The sequence below is a fragment of the Hydra vulgaris genome, chromosome 02, assembly GCF_038396675.1.
Source record: "Hydra vulgaris chromosome 02, alternate assembly HydraT2T_AEP".
NCBI classification, from domain to species: Eukaryota; Metazoa; Cnidaria; class Hydrozoa; order Anthoathecata; family Hydridae; genus Hydra; species Hydra vulgaris.
Window position 1 is genome coordinate 18,142,272 of NC_088921.1, and position 17,529 is coordinate 18,159,800.

Sequence of the window (17,529 nt, forward strand, 5' to 3'; positions counted from 1 at the left end):
AAATGTGATTTCATAATACGGTAGAATACTGTAAATTTCTATTTATTCACGGTATCCTACTGTCATTACTTGTAACTATATGAATAGGTGAATGTTTAAAGGGCGGAAGTTCGACAATGTAAACTTTCGAGAAACTAAAAAAAACTGCATTTACCCCGTTAATTTTTTATTAATGGTTCAATAATTTTTTTTTGAAGGTAATCCTCTTCAAAAAAAAAATTATTAACCATTAACAAAAATTTACTACGGGGGAAATGACAGTTTTTTTTAGTTTTCTCAAAGTTTAAATATTTGGACATCCGCCCTTTTAACATTCACTGATTCATATAATTTTGGCGTATATAATTTCATCTTACAGGAATGCTTTAGAAATTTTTTAAGCTAAGAAAATGTATATAAAAGTTTTTAAAATTTGTATAGCTCACATGTATATAAACGTCTGTATTTTTAGTAACGTTATCCTGACTTCAATATACAATTAAAAACTTTATTTATATATATATATAAAGGATAAAATAAAAGTTTTTGTTTTTCTTGAGTTACCAGAGTTTCCAACCCTTCAAACTTTTCTAATTACTGACTTTCTGCACACTTATTTCAATTACTTTTCTACACAAAGTTTAGGTTTTCCGATCATTAAAAAAATGTTTATTTTTTGATTTACCCATTACGTCATACTTTCATCAAATTTAAGAGTTAATAAAAAACTTAATACTGCCTCAGTGTTTATAAACAAGTTCAATGTTACCACGGATCCTGATAATGCCAACCTAGCTGACCCAAGAACTTAGTTTGAATCCTCAATTAAGCTTTTGACTTTATAGTGCGACAATAAAAACACCAGTTGTACCACTTCATATAATTTGAAAAAATTTGTGTAAAAGTCGGATATGGCCACACCAAGTTCTGCATAAATTTCCGGTCGGATTAGTTTAGTGTTTATAAGTTTATGGCAGTTTAAGTTATTATTTTGTTAGTTTTTTGCTACTTCTCAAAACGTTACCCATTACTGTGTTATTTGGTCACTTTTTTCATAATAATGGTAACATGAGTGTTCAACTGTGTAATATCAACATTATTTATTATAATTGTTTTATTGCGACCTTTACCCTTTTCATTCTAAAAACAAAAATTTGGCTCATGCATAGCATGAATATCTCAATTTCAAATTTCCTAAAGTATAAACTACTGCCAAAATGCAAAATCTTGGCAAAAGGACTATCAGTTGGTAAAACAAAAAAAAATGTTTCTGTAAAAAAACTTTTTATTGGAACTTGAAACCTTAAAAACATAGACTCTCAAAATTAAGTAAAATATCATCTATATACCCTATTTTTTACATTAAATTACCACCAACTAAAATCTGATTTAATTGTAAAATATAGTCTTTGATTTTCTTCAAAAAAATTTATTCGAAATAGCAAAAAAATTTATTCGAAATAGCTAGTTTAGTCACATACTCTTAAAACATTTACATGCAATATTAAAATCCATAGCTACTAACAGCAGTTAAGGATTAAAACGGGTAAAATGGCCATTACAAACTTCAATTATAAACTACAACCTATGATTTTCTGCTGCCGAATTAAATAAATCAAGTTATGGTAGCAGTTTTTTTTTAAATGTGTACTATTTAGATCAGCTATGCAGCATGACAATCGTCTTTGTACTCTGGATGATTGATGTTTTGTTTATACCTTGACCAACGTTAATAAAAGTCTTGATAAGCTGTTTCGACAGTTTGTTCTCTATAGAGTCCCAAGGGTAGACAGTATAAATTTTACGTGTTATGCTTGCAATAGTAATCATTAAGTAGAACCTTTTAAAATTTTTTCATTAATTTAGCATAATCCGTCTGAAGGATAAATCCAAACGATAGTGATGGCTAACTAATTAGGAATTATCACATTTATTGCAAGAAATTAAAATAGAACAACAAGAAAAACTTAACAACCCAAAAAAGCATTAGAAATGACTTAAATAAGACTTAAATATCGAAGCACCATGTAAAAAATGTCATCCCTTCCACAAAATACAAACGCCATGATCCCTTGACAGAAATAACACTCCAAAACATGATCTTTTGTAGGTGTTTTACAGTTTCCAGGATACATTTGGAGAGGTTTGCCTCTTCCTTCGTCCTTCGAGCAAATCGTGCCCTCTTAGCCATGACTTCCGGCGTAGACTCATCAGAGAAGCACACCTGAATAACAAATATTAACCTGTAAAATAACGGTACTCAGTACGGTATTACATACCGTATTTTATGATATGGAAAAAACACTTAACAGCATGACAAAACTACAAAACTAATGAAAAAATAAATATTATTATCACCATAAAGAGGTATTATTTTTCTGACTTTAAATAAATTCATCAGAGTATGAAAACTGCTTACCTTCGACTAATGTGCCTTTTCGGCACAGGTTCAGAAGTACGCGATCATTCCTAGGGGTAGCCTTAAAAGCCCTTTAACAATTTTCTCTTATGGTAGCTATAACATCTTGGCCTTTGGTCAGATTATTTCTGATTCTTCCAACAGTCTGACGCGAGAATTCTAAAGTCGAAGACCAGTATTTTCTAATAACAGTATTATTTCACTTTTTTTTGCTACGCTGATGTCCTGTTTCTTACCCATTTCTGTCAAATAGTGTCTCTCTTACCACTTGAAGCTTGTTTCAATAACAGCAAACTAAATAACTTATGAGCGATAATACAAGTAAATTTACAATTTGGATACAAAAGACGCCAAAATTAATGACCAGATTTCGCCAAACACCGCAACCAAGTGCCTTAAGAACCTAAAGCAAATTTTATACAAAATACAAAAAAAATCATATTTCAGCAACAAATTTGAAAAGTCCATGACAAGAAACAATAAAATAAGTATTATGACAGTAACTTATGTAATAAACAAAAATTAGAATGTAATTATATAGCCAAAGTAAGACTGAATACCCAAGATCTGATCAAATCCTTCGAAATTCCTAATTCGTTGGGCAGCACTGTAGGTATTTACAACTAAATTGAAACTTTTTAATGCTTCAATTTAGATTTTAAACTTTCTAATGCTAATGTTGGAAGTCAATTTTGTATCAACAAGTTGCTTGAGCACATCCACATTTTATTTTTGATTACTGAAAAGACTCGAGGCTAGATTTGATTAAGCCTAATGTTCGCAAGTTTCCAGATTCGGCAAGACACTTAGACTTGACGTATCACCATGTACAAGGGTGCATACTTAAATGAGTTTGAAGACAAAAAATTGTAATTGCAACTTTGATATCGCAAGCCAAAATTAATTTAATATTTGCATTAACTAGTGACCATATTTGTTCGATGTTACAGCGAGTTTCTGCCAAATCTTTTCATACCGCAACAAGGATTTATTTCTTAACTCCAGTGTATTTCCAGTCCTTTAAGTAAGAGTTATTTTTGAGGCGGTGAGATGGTATCAACCTTTAACGCAGTATCAACAATGCTAAGAAAAATTTTGAGAAAACCTTTATCACTATCAATTCGAGCTTAACAAAATATCCATTAGAACATTTGCGAGCTTGAATAAAAACACGACTCACACGACTTGATAAATCATTGCAGTAAGCCTCAACACAAACTGTACCAGATTTTCCTTTTTTCGTCGGTAAATTTTAGGTCACTGCAAGTGAAGAAATCACCTAAGTGTTGACCTGCTTTTAAGAAAATTTTTGTAAAAATTTGGCTCCACCGTCTTGCTGCTTGGTATTTGATTTACAGTTCTGACCAGTTTCTTAAACCCGTTGTTTGATAGTCCCGTATTTAATTGTAAACTTACAAGAGCTAGAGTGGTCAATTGTGGAGCGCTTGATAGTGGCCGGATGCTACCTTAACCTGAAACCAAAACATACATATTATTCGGCCCGCTAGATTCTTTAGTTAGTCAAATTACCCCCAGAAAAATGCTAATTTGCTTCAGGGGGTAATTTTTTATTGAAAATTACTCGAGATGCAATTGTGTGTCCGCTCTGGCATCTTTTGCTGCTAAAGATTGAAGGTTTTCCCTGAACTTTATTTCAACGAGCAATTTAGCAACATTTTTTCAGACAGAGCAAGCACACAAGTTTTTAATTCACAAAATCCAACTTTATTAAATCAAACAATCCCTTTTTTTACATATTTTAACCTGAATTTATAATTTATAACAATCCATTAAAATATCGACAAATATTATATATTACAAACGATTCAGTTAAGGAAATAATTACTTAAATTACAATGAAATAAAAAATAAAGGAAATGAATATTTAAATTAATGACACTTGTCATACTTATTGATAATTTAGATGAGATTTTATTTGAAGATACATTCCTGCATTAGATTTCTATTCTCCCTCTCTTAAATCGTAAATTATTCTCCGACCTCCAAACTTTTTATTTAAATTTTTATGTTGGTATCTTTATAAAATCTAGGTTTATATTATCAATGTTCATGCTAACCGTGAATTGTAATTCAACTTTTCAAACAATTGTTCAAAAAAGTAAACGACACCTAAGTTTGGAGGATAACTATATAATTACACCTTTGCTAATTTGACAAGTACCTATTGATCCGCCTACGCGCTACGCTTCGAATGATCAAAAAGCGGCAAAAACTCAACAAAATTGGACAAACGTAAATAAAATGATGAATTTGACGAAGATGGCCAATCTATAGCTGACAATGTGTCACCAGTCTTGGCAAGTGGATTTGCTGGTATCATGAGTGTTGTACATCTTCAGGTATGTGCTGCCCACACTTTACAGCTAGCCGTGAATGATGCATTAAAGAAGTCCACAATAAAAAATCTCATTAGTCATGCAAGAAAAGCTGTCAAAACTGCAAGAAATTCTAAGTGTATTGACTACAGAGAACAAGCTCCACATCTCGTTCCAATTTTTGATCAGGCTACTAATTGTTCTAGCCAGTTCAATGTGATTGAGAGTCTAACTAAGGTAAGTTATAAAATAGTTTTAATTAAAGTTTATCAAACTATTTCATCTTTTTTATTTCAACCAGCATAATACAAATCCAATTATTTTAATGTTAATGACATTTACATTGCTTAATAATTTTTAAATTTACGTTTATGTAAATACTTCTTTATTAACTCTTCTTATTTAAGTAGTTAATAACCTCGAACATATGCTTAATGAATTCTTCTGTCCTTCTAGATTCGACCAGTAATTGAAAATTTGAATACGCAAAAACAAGCGCCTACAGAATTTAATGTACAACCATATTTTTGGGGAATGCACTGTAAGCCGGATATTAGACAAAATTATTTTGATCTTATTTTTTACCAAAACCCTTGAAATGTCCGAAGAATCACTTTTTATGAAGAAATATTTGCTTTTATTATAAATTTTAGTTAATTAGTTGCCAATACTAAAAATTATTAAACAAACTTTATAAAAACTTAAAATGAGGTTTTAAATTTTTTTAATTTCAAGTCATATAACTTCTTAAAATCGTGGAACTGAATAACAAACTCTTTTGGTCGAATAAACTTAAAATAAAAATTGGTGCAACAAACTTTAAAAATAAAAATGAGCACTTACTTTGGAAAAATATTGTAAATGTGTAAAAAAACGTTGTAATGACATTACAACGTTTTTTTTAATTATAAAGTCTACTGAGTTCTAAAGGTACTATACAAATAATCAATAAGCACTCTTCATTCGTCATTATTTTTATTTTAACTTACCTGTTTGTAAACACTATAAAACCCGCTCAAATCCGCCTCGCATCTAAACGTCAGTTTAATTAATTCCTCAGCATTGTGATTAGCACACAAGTTTGTATATCACTTAGTTTTTTAAGAGTCTGTTTTAGAAGATGTTTTAGCAATATTTGCACTGACTAGCCATCTGCTTGAATGTTGTTGGGATAGCATTTAGTTTTTGAAGATCTTATACCATTATTTGAAGGATATGCGGTAGCCTTTTTTTTTCAGCATTTTTTTTTAGAAGCTTGTATGTTGATTTTGATATATCGCAATTAATAATAATAATAACAATAACGCCCAACTTTTTTGCAGTTCATGTTGCAGATTCTATAACAGGAAATAAGGAGAATTCATCATCAGTTGTATGTAAAAAAGTTTTCGCCACATTGAATACATATATATATATATATATATATATATATATATATATATATATATATATATATATATATATATATATATATATATATATATATATTACTATTATTTTTTTTTTGCCATATAAATTTATTCAAGTCATAAACCATAATATAAATACAACACTATATAATATAAAACGTTTTTCTAAAGACTTTATAAATAAAAATCATCGGTCCTACTTTAATTTTTTGTTTTTGTATCAATTAAGAAATATTAAAAAAGAAAAAAAAAAGTAATTAGTACAAAGAAACTATATTACAAAAATTGATAATTCAAAAATCTTATGTTATAAAAGAATTATCGATGAAACGTCTACTCAAAAATTTAAGGACTTGCTATCGGCAACATATTGGCAAACTGTCTACCAAGAATGTGACCAAAGAAACAAAAACTCTGTGTACATTAACTTCATAAATTTATTTATCCTGCAATATAATAAAAGTTTTCCAATTCAACAAAAAGAAATAAAAACAAAATACTTAAATTGTCCATGGATAACAAAAGAAATAAGAAAATCCTCAAAACAAAAACAAAAACTATACGTAAAATACTTAAAAAATAGAACCGAAGCAAACCGTTCCCTTTACAAGCAATACAAAAACCTATTTGAAAAAATAAAAAAATAAAACACAAAATTTTATACTATTCTAATCAAATACAAAAATTTAAAGGTGATCTAAAAAAGACATGGGACATTATGAAGGAAATTATTGGTAAAACTAAATTTAATGTTAACAAAATGCCTTCTAGAGTAATAATTAATGAAAGTGAATCAAACAACAAGTGAGATATTTCCAATGAATTTAATAAATACTTTCCCAACATTGGTGCTGATCTTGCATCGAAAATTCAATGCCCAAATAATACATTTAAAAGTTACTTAACAGACTCACACTGCTCTTTAGATTTCAATGAAATAAATCAAGACGAACTTGAAATAGCTATTAAATCACTTAAATTTAAGTCCCCAGGAATCGATGATATCTCTTGCGAAGTAGTCTCAGATGTTTTTGAGGAGATACGTAATCCAATTTACCAAATATTTAATTCATCAATTTCAACAGGTATTGTACCTGATAAACTAAAAATCTCTAAAATTATACCAATATATAAATCAGGAGAAATCAATTCTTTAAACAATTATTGACCAATCTCTATCCTTTCGGTATTCTCAAAACTCCTAGAACGAATAATCTATAATAAATTAAATGAATATTTAAAAACTAACAAAATTATCAATAAAGGTCAATATGGTTTTCAAAAGCTACACTCATAAAAATAATATTATAATATAAAAATAAATATTAATAACAAGGTACATATGTAACACGTATATATATACCACGTATGCAACTGATTTTTTATGTGTATTACACGTCTAAGAAATAGGTACTCGATGAAAAGACTGACTTAAGTCTTCTGCGAGCTTCCTATGACTACAAATTAATGATATATTAAAAATAACTAGATGTCTAACTGCCGTATATCGGCATAAGAAAAAGTGAAGCAAAAATCGGCCATTATGGGGGGCAAAATCTTTACGCTATTTATCAAAACAAAACAAATACGAAGCTTAAGATTGTTTAATTTAATGTAATCAATAAAAAATCGATACACAGATATCTGAAAAATTTAATGTTATTTTGATTTAAAATTTAATAATTAAGTAAAATATGCTTTTTTTTTTTGTTAAACATTTCAAAATCATATTTATTTCATGTTTTTTTGATTTTAAAATTTAACATTTAACTCAAATCTTAGATTTAGTTGGATTTTAATCTATAATCTATTAACATTTTATGCACCTGTTAGTCATTAATTATCCTCTGCAGTAATGCTAGGAGGTATTATAACATAACTGCGAGGTAAACAGAGTCAAAAATTGTAATGAAACATTTTATAAAACTGTTTTGACTATTAACTAAGCTCTGTGTGACACAACTTAGAGGTTCCTTCTAGAAATGTTAGAATTTTATTTATAGTTAAGAACTTCTTGTTATCATAAAAATCATTATTACTTTTTCTATAATTGATTTACCGTTAATAATTAAATAAATTTAGTTCAATGTTATGTTATAATCTAGTGAGGTTTTCAATACAAAAAAAGCTCCATGGGTATTCAGATATATAAAGAATATCTTTCCTTTGAAATACGAGTCTTTCAATATAAATAACAAATCAAGAAAAGTAACAGTTAATAAAATTTAATTTAATATTTTTATTTATAATATTTTCACACACACACACACCCACACACACACACACACACACACACAAACACACACACACACACACACATATATACATATATATATATATATATATATATATATATATATATATATATATATATATATATATATATATATATATATATATAAACTGAATTTTTAAGTAGTTTATTATCCTTTTATATTGTTTATTTTATAGAATTTTTAAGTAGTTTATTATCCTTTTATATTGTATATGTTATAAACCTTTGAATGTAATTAATTTATTAGATTGTTGACGTAGACCAATCATTGATTTTTTTAACACTTTTTCTGTATATAATTGGCCATATCTTTGCAGTCTGATTTTGAAAAAGTCATTTGCTAACATTTTTATCAGTTGTGTGGATTATCAAGATAATTTTGAATTGTAACAATATCAATATCAAAGTTTAAAAAATCTGTTTCAGGATTTGAATAAATTGCATATTTTTTACTCCACTTTAATGCAAAAATAGAGCCATTTGCAATATCCTCAAATGTTAAACAATTTGCATGCTTTGAGCCTACAATAGAATTGTGCAAAAGAATTCTTTTTAAAGATGACTTAAGTTGGAGGGCATCTGGATTATTATTAAATCCATTCATTCCACGAATACAAGAGAACAGTAACTCAAGATGATCTTGTGAAAATTTGTATGTTAGGCAAAATTTAAAAGGATGAACATTTAAAGTCAAAAGCTCATAGACTAAGTATTGAAGACTTTTTGCAGCCACAATTAACCCTAATAAAAAAGTTTTTCTCCTATATTTTAATAATGAAGTACCATTAGCATCTGTCAACTTTGATAAGTAGTTTATTATTTGATCAAAAGTTGCATTCCAAAAAGGATAATCATTCAAAAAAAGAGCTTTCTTATACGATTTTGAAAAAAGATTTTTTGAGTTCAGCACATCAAATAATTTGTCGATGACCCTTATAAAATTTATAGTTCCTTCAGCATGCTTGAAATTTGGATGTTTGGAAAACATCAGAAATTCAATTGCATCTGCAACTGAAATACTAAGTGTTTGTGCAGCAAACTTAACATTCATTTTGTGATGCTGGAAATAAATATGTTTTATTGAGATTTTATTTGCAAATTTTAATCCTTCTTCTTCCTGTATTTCATATAAAGCTTTTATATAACTCCATTTAATGTATTTTCAATCACAATCCTTAAGTACCTCTAAATCGCATAATGCATTTCTAGCTAATTTTAGCATATGACTTGGGTCAGGGATTACATACAAGTAGTGATTATAGCCTTCAAAAGTAAATCTTCCATTAATTTTTTCTTGTCTTTTCCCAAATGTACATCCTAGTGATGCAACAGAATTAAAGTTAACATTTACACCATAAAATATAATGCTACGTACATTAATTTTTTTATCAGAGGAAACTGTTAATGCTTTTTTAATAAGACATGAAAGGTTTTCAGCTGTTATTTTACTACACAAGATATAGCCAATAGGTGTTTTCCAATGACCTCGTAATCCTACCAGCATAAATACCAATGCTTCTGTAGCTGGTGTATCTGGTTCAATTGCAACAATATCTTTTCATAATCTGTAAATCCAATGAATCAACCTGTCTTTTTATCGTTTAGAATTGATGTTTTGATTGCCATTGCATCTATAATTAATGCACAATCTTTATAATTAATGTCAGTCTCTGCTTTTATACTAATATAACTTAAAACATCTTCAAAAAAAACAAGGTTCGCAATCTACAGAGGAAGTCTAGTTGGCTAGAGAGCTTGAAGCAGGTAAATGGAGTATAGGCCGTAGAAAATTGTATGCTTTAGGTGAGTAAAAATGCAGAGTTATTGCAAATTTTTTAATTTCATCAGTATACCTATGCCCTTTTGGAAGTGAGGTATTGTTTTTAAACTGATTTTTTATAATATCAAAAGTCAATCCACTAAAGTTTTCACAATATTATTAGCAGCATCTTCACTAAATCCACTAAAGTTTTCACAATATATTAGCAGCATCTTCAGAAACAATTTTTTTTTTGCTTAGATTTTTTAGCATAACCTTTAATGAATTTATTTTTTTTTCTTTTCGTCGCAACTTTTGTTTAAGAATTTTAATTTTTGCCTTTAATTATGCTTTAGTTGGACTTGCATTTGTCAATAATGTACTTTTAGAAATAATAGTATCATCATTAATAATTTTGTTACTACTTTCGATAATATTAAAGCTACTATCTGTATCCACCTGGCAATCAATACTCTCTGTTGTTTTTAAAATAACACTATTAATATAAATTTCGTTACTATTAGCAGCAACATTATTGTTATCACTTACATCCGAATGGAAATCAATGTGATGGTGACTGCCTGTTTCTGAAACTTTTTTGATGAGTCTCTTTTTATTTTTTTGTGGCGATATAGAACTAAACTTTCTTTTGACTTTTGGTTTTGAATCATTAATAACAGATGGCACAGAAAAAGGTTTTAATTTAGGCTTGTTATTAAAATCAGGTATACTGTAATCTGAAGGTAAAAAGTGATCACTACATATGCGGCTGTGCCCAGTAGGAATAAATGTTTCATGTTTTATAGCAACAATCCACTTTTTACAGAGTTCTCTATTATTAATTGGATATTTATGAAATGCTCTGTTGTCGTTTTTCATTGCTCTATTTGTGCAACCAGCTGCAGCACAAGAATTAACCATGATTTATAAATTTTGAATATTAAATATCGAATATTATTTGATCCAAACAACCGTGATTTACTATTTTTAAATTTGCCCCCCATAATGGCCGATTTTTGCTTCAAAAAATACGCGGAAGTTAGACATCTAGTTATTTTCAATATATCATTGCTACAAATAAGTATTTCTTTTTATCAATCTTACACAAATTTTGTTTTTATCATATTTATACACAAACATTATATTGAAATGAGGTAAATTAACTTATAGTGAAACATCTAAACTCTCCTCCAAACAATCAGCAGATTATTTTTATTTATTATATTTTTCATTTTAATTGGAGTAATATAGAGATATATTTCTCGGATTATTTTTACTTACACGTTATTATATTGTTGTAATTGGTATTTATTTTATTCATGTCTCGGAGTTGTAAGCAACTATATTTTTATTTACCTCGTATATTTTGAACTTTGTATTTATGATTTAAATTTGTATATCTTTACTGCCAATCAGTGATTGGTAACTTGTAATTACTTTGTAATTGTAAAATAAAACATGTATAAAAAAAAAAAAAAAAAAAATGCATCCGAGCATTATCCTGAAGCTTTCCTTTTACACCTGTATATACCTTGAAATATGTGAATAATTCTTATAAATCAAAAAATAAAGAAAGAAAAAAGAAAAAAAAGCATTGAAGCAATAACAAGTGGCACAATCCTTTCTAAGATCGTCAAGCCGATAATTAGACACTTCACATGATTGTGATTTCTTTACTATCTTTAGCTATAAATGTTACCAAAGTATGGGGAAAATATAGACAATTTTGAAATAAGTTCATTTTTTAAATTTAGATTATTGGTTCTCGAGTTATGACGACTTATGTGTTGTCCAAGAATGCGAAATTTGTGGAGTTTTTCTTAAGGATTTTTGGCACCAAAATTAAAAATTTTTTTTTTTTTTCAATTGACATCGACAAGAAGACTTACAGTTGAGCACAAATAGTAAAGTATATTCATTTTTTTTTTTTTTTAAACAAAGGAATGAATGCATTAAATTATACAAATTGCTTTTGTGATATATATATATATATATATATATATATATATATATATATATATATATATATATATATATATATATATATATATATATATATATATGGTTCTGGCGTTGTTTTTCCTTTTCAGGGCATTTGGGTCAACAGCTATAAAATCATGGTAAAAGTAATAAAAATTAACTTTAGTCAAGGAAAAAAAGAGCTTATTATTATGTTATTAATTGTCAGAGTGAACTAATTCATACAAATTTTGAAACTATATTGGAATCGCAGGACTCGTTTCCCCATTTGGGGTAATTGGGCCAAGAGCAATAAAATCTCTGTAAAAAGTACAAATATTAACTTTAGTTAAAAGAAAATAACCTTTTCATTTTCAGATAGATATATTGTTGAAACATCAAGTTACCTCGACACATTATAACATCAAACATCAAGTTACCTCGCTACATTTTTTTTTTTTTTTTGTTCCTTATTACAACTTTTTAATAATTCATTTTACAGTTTTTATAAATAAAAAAAATAAAAATCTAAATAGAAGAAAGAAAATATAATAAAAAGATTTTGTAATAAAAATAATAAAGAACGCGGAAACTCGAAGAAGACCGGCAGGTCTTGTCACCGAGAACCGCTGAAGTAAAACACTTATTTTAAATTTAAAATAATATAAAAAGTATATACACAAATAACGTTTTTTTCACATTAAACATTAGTCTACAGAATAAAACAATTAAATAAACTTGAAAATATTTTAAAAGTAAATCAATATATTTGTAATTGAAAAAATTAGTTTTTTAAGATTAAATTTAAAAGAATTCAAAGTACAATCTTGAGAAATATCATTTGGAGCATTTAAAATTACATTGTTCCATAAAAACGGTCCGCGAAAAGAAATACAAAATTTTCCAAAATTAGTTTTAGAAAACGGTTGTCGAATTAAATTATTATTCCTTAATATATATTTATTTCTGTCTTTTTGTAGATATAAATTATGAAAAGAAATAGGCGATAAGTTTGTTTTACATTGAAACATGAAACATAAAATATTAAAAACATTTAGTTCGTATATATTAAGAACTTTCATTTCATATAAAAGAGGTTTGGCATGAGCAAAACGACCTTTAAAATTTATAAGCCGCGCAACATGCTTCTGTTGCCGATAAAGAGGTTCGAGTTTTCCTTTATTTGTACTGCCCCAAGCAATATTAGCATAGCTTAAATGGCAATGAACTAGTGAGAATATAATTGAATTAATGTATGTTGGTTTAATACGTTTCTTGCTTTGTATAAAATCCCTATACTCTTAGAAATTTTATTACATAAATTTGTAATGTGGTTCGTCCAAGTAAGACTTTCATCAATATACACACCTAAAAATTTTGTCACTATAACCCGTTTAATAAGAATATCATCAATAAAAAGATTTGGCATATAATTGGTGTTTTTTACCAGCTGGATGGAAAAGAATCCATTTAGTTTTTTCAATATTTAATGATAATTTGTTTAATTTAAACCAATCAGAAACTTTAGCCAGTTCAATGTTCATGTTGTTAAATAATGTTATTATGTTATTATGAGAGAGAAATAAGTTGGTATCATCAGCAAACATAATTGTAATTAGATTTGAAGCTTTAAATAGGTCATTAATGTAAATTAAAAATAAAAGAGGTCCTAGTATGGATCCTTGCGGAACTCCGCATGTTTCATTTAACAAACTAGATGATGTACTTTCATCTGCATAAACAAATTGCTTTCTATTATAAAGGTAACTTTTCGGCAAAACTAATACATTATTAGTTATTCCGTACCACTTTAACTTTTTAAAAAGAATTTTGTGATCAATAGTATCAAAAGCTTTCGCTAGGTCTATGAAAACAGCCAAAGTAAATTGAGAATTTTCGAATGAGTAAGAAATATTTCTAGTAACTTCAAGAATTGCGTGTTCAGTCTTTTTGAAAGCTATATTGGTTTTTGTATAATAAGTTGTTTAAAGTAAGGTGATTATATATTTTGGTGTACAAAATTCTTTATAAAACTTTAGAGAGCGCAGGAAGAACTGAAATAGGAAAATAATTATTTATGTTGGTAGAGTCACCGTTTTTTAATATTGGTATGACTTTTGCTATCTTTAGGCTTTGTGGAAAAATTCCTTGTTTTATTGAAATTGAAAAAATTTTAAAAAGTACATCTTTTAAAACATCAAATGAACTAATAATAATGTTTCCATTGACACCATCAGGGCCTACTGATTTGTTTAACTTTAACATTTTAAAAGCATTTTCGAATTCTTCAAAAGATAATTCAAAGTAGTTTAGGTAAGAAAGGGAAATATAAGTAAGTAATTGGATTGTTAGGTTTATGATTTAATTTGGCAAAATTAGGCCCTACAGACACAAAGTATTTATTAAATTCTTCCGCAATCTCCCTTTTATCATATATAAAATCATTATTATGTCTAATTGTATCTAGTAAAGTGTGAGATAAAGATTTCTTGCTGCCAGTAGCTTCCCTTATAGTTGACCATGTGCGTTTCAAATTTAATTTAAATTTTTCAAGTAAATTTATGTAATAATTTTTTTTTTTTGTTTTTTTTTTAGGTTTTCAAAAAGTTTAGCATAACTTTTATAAATAATTTTGTTTTTATTTGTTTTAGTTTTTAAGTATTTAATGTATAGTTTTTGTTTAATTTTAGAAGACTTACGCAAACCCTTTGTAATCCATGGTGATTTAATACTTTTAGCATGGAGATTGTGAGTAATTACCGGAAAATTAGCGTTATAGATATCGTAAAATGTTTTGAAAAATGAGTTATAAATTAAATTTGCATTAGCGGAAACATTAACAAAATTCCAATGAATTAAAGATAATTGTTCTCTAAAAGATTCAAAGTTATCGTTCGTAAAAATACGTTTTTTAGAAGTTAGTTTTTTATTAAATATTAATTTTTTATCTATATTTATAGAAAAGAAAATAGGAAAATGATCAGATAAGTCTTTTTTTATTACTCCTTTTTTTAAAGAATCGTTAAAGATATCAGTGGTCAAAATATTATCAATTAGAGAAACAGATGAGTGTGTACTTCTGGTTGGTTCGTTAATCAATGGAACCGCTCCATCTTCAAAAATATCATTATAAAAAATTCTAATGTTATTATTAACGTGGTATTGAAAACAATCCAAGTTTAGATCTCCTAATACATATATATATTTATTTTCGTGGTGACTTTTTTTAATGACGTCATTACATAAAAATGACCTGAAGTTTTTAATTTCTCCTGAAGGTGGGCAATAACAACAACTTATGAAATTATTTTTAACTTTATTGGTTAAAATTTCAATCGTTAAAACCTCTTTATTGGCATCGGAAATGGTCATGTCATGTCTGGTAAAATATCTCAAACATTTTTTAACATAAATAAGTACGCCTCCGCCGCGTTTGTTTGTTTTTCTTGCCAATGAAATTAAATTAAAACCGGGCAGTTCAAAGTTCATAAAAGAATTTACGTCATCGGAATTGCACCAAGTTTCTGTTAAGCAAATTATGTTAAAAAGATTAAAAGTTTCCTCAATAAAATTTTGAAAAGTTTCAAAGTTTTTTTTTAAACTACGTATATTAATATGAATCGCATTTACTTTATTATGATCAAGAAATCTTTTAATTTCACGGGTATAAAAATAATTACATTCACTTTTAAAGATTCAGCTCCTTTAAAATAATTAAGATCAGGATTTGATTCATCATCTAGAAAAAAATCATTTATTTAAATAAATTTAAAAAAATTTGATTCTAAATTTTTATTCTGAATTGAATCCATTTTTGCTGGTAAAAAATCCGTAAAATCAAAAAATTTCTTTTCACATGTCTCGCGTAATTAATTTGTTATAAGAAACCTTGGCATACTTACCTTTTAATCGTAAGTCTTTGACTTCTGCAAACAATTTTTTACGTATTTCATTCGTACTTTCGCTGAAGTCTTCTTTAACGTAGATTCGCTAATCCCAATGTTTTATTTTAATAAATTTATCAAGCACTGTAGATTTGTCTTTACAGTTTAAAAATTTAACAACAATTGTTCGGTTTTTTTTTGTTTTTATCAATTTTATCAGTTTTACCAACACCGTGAGCACGTTCGATAACAAAATTCTCTTGAAGATCAAGTTTTGATTTAATAAACTCGTGAACTTTTTTTTTACATTCGTCCCAACTTTCATCGACGTATTCAACTAAACCATTAATTCTTAAATTATTCCTCCTACTACTGTCCTCAATCTCAGCCAATTTGTTCTTCATTTTATCAGTTAAACTTAATTCTAAATTGATGTCAGTTTTAAAAAGATCTGCTTTAATTCCCGCTTGTTCAATGATAATCTTATCGTATTTATCACTGACAAATTAAACTGTTTTTTTCAAGTCGTTAACTTCATATTTTAGAATTTTATTTTCATCCTTTTTAACTTCTCAATATTGTTTTCTAATCTTTCAATTTTTTCGTTGAAGATTTTCATAATTGTATTCTCATGAATATCTAAAATTTCTTTTAGTTGCGATGTTGTAAAATTTTTCGCCATTTTTAGCTTTGTAAATATGACACGTCAGTTCGCAGCAAAGTTGCGGTTCGATCAAATATATATAAATGGAGACTTTGCTAAAGAGATGATGGAAGAGAGAAAGAAACTTTGAGAAGAAGTTAAAAATCTTCACAACCAAGGTAATAAAAATACGCAAAAATTAAATTAAATCAATACATGATACATGGTAGATTAGGGATTTAATATCAGTAATCTTTTAATTGCAAGGAAAGTTAAATCAGTAATATCACCGTTTCTTAAAAGCAAAAGGAAATTTTCGAATAAGTTAACTTCTAAAACTGCTCCGATCGCCCGAGCAAGAATTCACGTAGAGCGTGCAATTGCACGCATAAAAGACTTTCGGTTGCCGCAAATACCATTACCGCTGAGTATGATTGATTTGCTAGACATTTATTATAATTGCTGCTTTTACTAATTTAGCACCTCCTTTAGTTGATTACAAGAATCGTAGCAATATTTAAATTACAAGACATTTTAAAACATTAAAATATTTCATGTCTAACTAATTAAAATAAATGTAATTAAAAAATATTTTTAGTTTACAGCCCCTATTTTGATCTTTTATAATATTAAATGTTATAAAATAATAAAATTATTTCATCGTCGATTTTATCATTGTCACAAGCTTGAAGTAAAGTTTCGTTCAAAACAGACTCTAAAGTATTGGAGTTCACTTCGTTTATCATATAAGGCAAGATAATAGTTTTGTAAAAATATTCAATTTTTTTAACGCAACTTTGCCGAAAACCAATTGAAAAATGAACACGATGACTATATAAGTCTTTTGAAGTTCCAACAACAAAATC

At 27.6% G+C, this 17,529-nt stretch overlaps 1 long non-coding RNA gene across 1 annotated transcript; it reads right to left on the minus strand.

Annotated features, from left to right (window-relative positions):
* Positions 1-6,566: 6,566 nt before the first annotated feature.
* On the minus strand, positions 6,567-16,755 carry LOC136076797 (uncharacterized). Its single transcript, XR_010636589.1, has 2 exons — positions 16,039-16,755; positions 6,567-7,344 (listed from the first exon to the last, which is right to left on the minus strand). It is a non-coding gene; the product is annotated as an uncharacterized LOC136076797 (long non-coding RNA).
* Positions 16,756-17,529: the final 774 nt, after the last annotated feature.